The following is a 6,000-nucleotide window of genomic DNA, read 5'->3' on the forward strand; positions in this document are numbered from 1 at the left end:
GGTGGGAGTAAAAGATGAGGATTTAGGGTAAAATAAAATACATACACGTGGCTGCCAGCACGCCGGCAGGAGCGGAGCCTCGTGCACCGATTTAACCTTTCTGCTCTAAAAACATCTCGAAATGACATCACGGAAATTACCTTTTTCTTTAATCCCAGTGATTTTTAGCCCCACGGATGAGATTTAACCGGCCAGCGTGAAACAACGTCGGGGTCGGAGATGGGACGGGGCTTCTTCTCGGTGCTCTTGCTCCCCGGGGAGACGCCGGTGGAGATGTTGAACCACACAGCGCCGGCTGTAACCCAGCAGCCGTCTTCAACGGTGAAGAAGCTTCATCCTTCGGTGGGGTTGGCATCTCCGAAGTCACCGGTGCCACCGGGTGATTCCCCCGGGACCATCGTGGCTTTGCCGCTCGTGGTCTCCGTTGGCTTCGTCTTCTCGGTGGAGACATCTCTGGCCAGCGTGAAATGCCGTCGGGGTCGGAGATGGGACGGGGCTTCTTCTCGGTGCTCTTGCTCCCCGGGGAGATGCTGAACCACGCGATACCGACTGTAACCCAACAACCGTCTTCACCGGTGAAGAAGGTTCGTCCTTCGGTTGGGTTAGCCAAGCTCATTGCGTCTCTGAAATCACCGATGCCACCGGGTGATCCCCCCAGGACCGTTGTGGCTTTGCCACTCATGGTCTCCATTGGCTTCGTCTTCTTGGTGAAGGGTCTCCCAAAGCGTCCGTTCACCGGCAGATGCTTTCAGCCGCGGTCACGGTTGATTGGGCGATTCAAGTGGCAGGATTCACCCATCCTGCTCCGAGGTCTTGCCTCGGTTCGTTGTGGCGATATTTGGCTCGTACCAAGAACGATGGCAAAGCCTACGCCAAAAAAGCTCCCCTGGGAGAACAGCCGGGTCGTGGCACGTCAGAGGATGGATGGAGAAGAGCGCAACCGTCTTCCCCGACGGAGCAACGCCGGAGAAGAAGTGGGTTTTGGAGCAGCAGATGCTCGCGGTTGAGCTGTAGCAGCTCCTCTTCCCACCCAAAATGGGAGCAGGGATGTGCTCAGCCCTATCGCCTGGCTTTTTTTGGGAACCGATGCTTAATCCCTCCTGATCCCGGCTTAGTCCGCAGCTTTTCTTCTCTCTTCCCACCCGACACCTGCGCTCTGCGTGTTTCTCCCGATTCTGGGTTTTCTTTACCGTCCCGTGAGCGCTTTTATCTTGATTAAATAGGATGAGACGGAAACTGGGGGGAGCTCTGTGAAGCCGCCTCCACTCCCCAATAGCTGCGCCCACACGTCTCTTATCCGTAGGGAGCGTTTGCCGGAGAAACTTCTCTCCGCTTCTTGTCCTTGCTTCTTCCCCGGCATCAGTGGGACGAGCAGTGAAGTCCTGCAAAGCACTTTTCCCTCTTGATGGCAGAAGACGTCAGGTCTTGGTCTTTCTGGAAGGAGGGTTCACAGCCAGCATCCGTCTGGAGCTGTGGATGCCCGTCTGGAGCCGTGGATGCCCGTCTGGATCAGTGGACGCCCATCCGGAGCCGTGGATGACAGTCGGGATCAGCGGACACCCATCCAGATCCGTGGACACCCATTTGAAGCTGCGGATGCCCATCTGGAGCCATGGACGCCCATCCGGAGCAGCGGCCACCCATCTTGAGCCATGGATGGCCATCTGGAGCCACGGATGGCCATCCGGAGTCAGGAATGCTCCTCCAGATCCCTGGAAGCCCATCCGGATCCATGGGCACCCATTTGGAGCCACAAATGCCCATCCAAATCCGTGAGCACCCAACCCGTCACCGTGATGCTCCGAGGAATCCCACCTCTCCTCTTCCCAACACCCCGGCGGCATTTTAATCCCCGTCTCACTCTTCACCGCGTCCCTGGATGCCGGCATCCCCTGCAACCTTCCTCTTCCCCTCGCCCGCTTTTCCATTATCCGTGGATCCGCCGGATCCAGGCTGTAATGTCGGGAATCGGCAACCACGGGCTCAAAAAGCCTTTTCCACCTCACAACCAAATACTTTTTATATTTAAAACCAAACATTTGCAGGCAGATTAATAGGAGCTGAGTGCCCGGGGCTGAGATTTTCCTTTCTCCCCTTCCCAACCATTTTTTGGTTGGTATTTTTCCCCAAAAAACCCTACTTTTTTATCTACTTCGGCTTCAAAACGGCACCACTGGCCCAACACAGCCCGTCACCAGGTGTCTGGGCACACTCCGGTGCTGATACCGGTCACTGGTGCTGCCTTATAATTAAAAAAAGCAGAGGTGAAGGAGTAAATTTAAGAAATTAATCTAATTTCAGGAGGGATTTAAGGGAAAATCCCATTTGGGAGATGATCCCTGAGGATCGGGAGCTTTCCCCCCCAAAAAAAAATTGTCGCCGCGAGGGTTTTATCCGTCGTGTTTAGCCGGGCATATCCAAACACCGCGCCAAATAAAGGCAAAAATCCCACCGCCGAGGGATTTATGTGGCTGGATAAGCAATCTCGGACAATGTATTTTTGTTAATTCGCCGTTTCTTGGCATGGTTTGCGGAGGAAATCCTGGGAAATCGTCGCCCTGGACCCAAACTCAAACCAGTTGTTTTCGATGACGATGCTTTAAAAATATCTCCGGAGGGGAGGAGGCGTGAGAGATCGTCCCGCGGGAAGCCAGCAAACCCAAACCCGCGGATTTAGGAGGAAAGGGGGATGGAAAATTGCTGTTTGCGTAGCCGGGATATTTGATATCTTATTTTTTTTATTCCTTCTGCCAAGTTTCTCGCTCCTTATCTCCCCCTTCGGAGCAAGGCGGCATTCCTGGAATAGCTGAGTCTGGTTGAGCAATGGTTTTTCTTGGCCGTTGGGTCCTTCTCCACCGCGACGATGCCGGTGGAAGGAGACCAGGGGTCTTCGCCTTCATTTTCTTCTCCTTTTCGCTACAATTTTCTCCTCCTTTTTGCGACAGCGTGGCGGTGAAAACCCCGAGCCTCCGGGCAAGAGGTCTCCGGGGAAATCCGGCTTGATTGATGCCTAAAACCTTCTCCTTTGCCGTCGTTGGTACCGAATCGGTGCCGTTGAGTTTTTACGGGGGCGATGGGGTAGAGCGGCACTGCTTGGGGTACTAACGTTTGCTCTGTTCCCCTTCTTTTTTGGCAGAAATGGCACCGAAATTGAAGAAGAAAGGGCATTCGGGACGAGAGCAAAAAAAGGTAGGAGACGCGGCGTCCTTCTCATCTTGTTTGAGTTGGGATTGAATCCCCGGGGAGGTTCGGCAGCGCCGGGAACGCCGGCAGAACCGTTGCCGGCGCGCTCGACTGCGTCGATGCCCTCCCCGTGCTCGGCCAAAGAGGCTTTTGCTTTGCTTGGAAGCTGTCCCATGCCAGCCCGGAATTGGGGGCGATGGTTGAAAGTACACCGGGAAGGCATTTCGGTGACTGGGGAGGCGTTTTGGTGACCGGAGATGCGTTTTGGTGACCGGGAGGGCATTTTGGTGACTGAAGAAGGTGTTTGGGTGACCGGGAGGGCATTTTGGTGACTGAAAAAGGTGTTTGGGTGACTGGGAGAGCATTTTGGTGACCGAAAAGGTGTTTGGGTGACCAGGAAGGCATTTTGGTGACTGAAAAAGGTGTTTGGGTGACCGGGAGGGCATTTTGGTGACTGAAAAAGGTGTTTGGGTGACCAGGAGGGCATTTTGGTGACCGAAAAGGTGTTTGGGGGACCGGGAGGGCATTTTGGTGACTGAAAAAGGAGTTTCGGTGACCGGGAGGGCATTTTGGTGACCAAAAAGATGTTTGGGTGACCAGGAAGGCATTTTGGTGATGGGGAAGATGTTTTGGTTGACCGAGAAAGTGTTTTGGTAACTCACCGGTGTTGGTTTTTTTTCTTCCTCCTTTAAGCATCACCATCACCACCATCAACCGATGCAGCAGCAACCGCCGCCGCCGCAGCCGCCGCCGCCGCCGCAACCGCAGCAGCCCCCTCCGCCCCCTCCGCCGCCGCAGCCCTTACCGCCGCAGCCCTTACCGCCCCAGCAGCCTCCGCCGCCGCCCCCGCCGCCGCCTGTCCCTCAACAAGCTCCTCCGCCGATGAAGTCTTCTCCACCGCCTTTCGTCCCCGCCCAAGTCCCCGTCCTGGAGCACCCGCTGCCGGGGAATATGTTCGACACCATGACGCATTTCACCCAACCCATCATGCATCTCCCTCAACCGGAGATGCCGCCCCATCTCCCCCAGCCGCCCGAGCACAGCACTCCTCCCCACCTCAACCAGCATGCCGTGGTGTCTCCTCCAGGTGAGCGCGGCTTCTTGGCAACAAGCCCGACGCGGGGCCCTTCCTCGAGCTGGGAGGAAGAGGATGGCGTCGGGTGGGCTTCTCTTCCTCCCGGAGGATGACGGGGATGGAGGAGCGGTGGGCGGGCAAGGGGAGGTTCTCCACTCCCGACGTCCGCGGTGCCACCGTGTCCTTCCCTCTCTCCCCAGCTTTGCACAACGCTCTGCCTCAGCAGCCCTCGAGACCCAGCAACCGAGCCGCGGCGCTACCCCCGAAGCCTTCGCGTCCGCCGGCCGTCTCGCCGGCCATCAGCCAGCAACCCATGCTTCCTCAACCGCCTCTGCCCCAACCTCCCCAGGTCCTGCTGGAGGACGAAGAACCTCCGCCGCCGCACCACAACCTGCCTCTGAGCACCAGCCAGATGCAGCTCTACCTTCAGCAGCTGCAAAAAGTGCAGCCGCAGACTCCTCTTCTCCCTTCAGTGAAGGTCCAGTCGCAACCGCAGCCGCCCCTGCAGCCGCCGGCTCACCCCGCGGTGCAGCAGCTGCAGCACCAGCCGCCGCCGCGGCCCATGCACATGCAACCCATGCCCTTCCCATCCCACATCCCCCAACCCCAACCTCCGCCGCAGCAACATCCGCCCCCGCAACCGCCCCCGCCGCCCCCGCCGCCGCAGCCGGCCAAACCGCAGCAGGTCATCCAGCATCACCCGTCGCCGCGGCACCATAAGCCTGATCCCTACTCGACCGGTGAGCGGGAGTCGGGGACGGCGGTTGAGTCTACGGCTTGAAGCCAAGTTGCGTTGCGTGAACGAGGAAGGGGTACGGGGCGGCGGGGCGGTTTCCGTGCGTCCTCTGAGCTCCGCCAGCACCCGTTGGTAGACGACGGTGGGCGCGCAGCAAGCCCCAGTTAGCCGGAGCCTGACGTAACCGCCCGGCGAGGCCTCTTTCCATCCCGAATCCTCAAAAATTTGAGGATATCAAGTGTTTGAGGATCTCGAGGATGTCAAGTTTTGGAGGATCTAGAGGATATCATGTTTTTGAGGATCTCAAAGTTCTGAGGATCTCAAAGTTTGGAGGATCTTGAGGATCTCAAGTTTTTGAGGATCTAGAGGATATCATATTTTTGAGGATCTCAAAGTTCTGAGGATCTCAAAGTTTGGAGGATCTCGAGGATGTCAAGTTTTGGAGGATCTAGAGGATATCATAGTTTTGAGGATCTCAAAGTTCTGAGGATCTCAAAGTTTGGAGGATCTTGAGGATCTCAAGTTTTGGAGGATCTAGAGGATATCATAGTTTTGAGGATCTCAAAGTTTTGAGGATCTCGAGGATCTCAAGTTTTGGAGGATCTAGAGGATATCATAGTTTTGAGGATCTCAAAGTTCTGAGGATCTCAAAGTTTTGAGGATCTCAGGGATCTCATTTTTGAGGCTCTCGAAGGTTTCGAGGGTCTCGAGGTTCTCAAATCTTTGAAGACCTCAAGGTCTTTTGAGTCTCGGCGCGGCTCTGATGTCGGAGAGCGCTGGCCTTGCGTTTGTCGCCGTCCTGGCTGGGTGCCAGCGTTGGGTGGTCTCTCTCACGGAGGCAGGGGGTCTGCTCCCCCCCCGCCCCGGTCTTAGACCAAGTCAGGGCTGTGGCTGCCCCGCGGGGGTTTCCCGGTGTTTTTTCGGCGCGCGGCCTCCGATAACGCAGCTGCCTGGCTGCCGGGCGGAGGAGAAGGAATGATCTGGGGCGGGGAAACCCGGTGCGATG

Source organism: Gymnogyps californianus, unplaced genomic scaffold (assembly GCF_018139145.2).
Source record: "Gymnogyps californianus isolate 813 unplaced genomic scaffold, ASM1813914v2 HiC_scaffold_40, whole genome shotgun sequence".
NCBI lineage: Eukaryota > Metazoa > Chordata > Aves > Accipitriformes > Cathartidae > Gymnogyps > Gymnogyps californianus.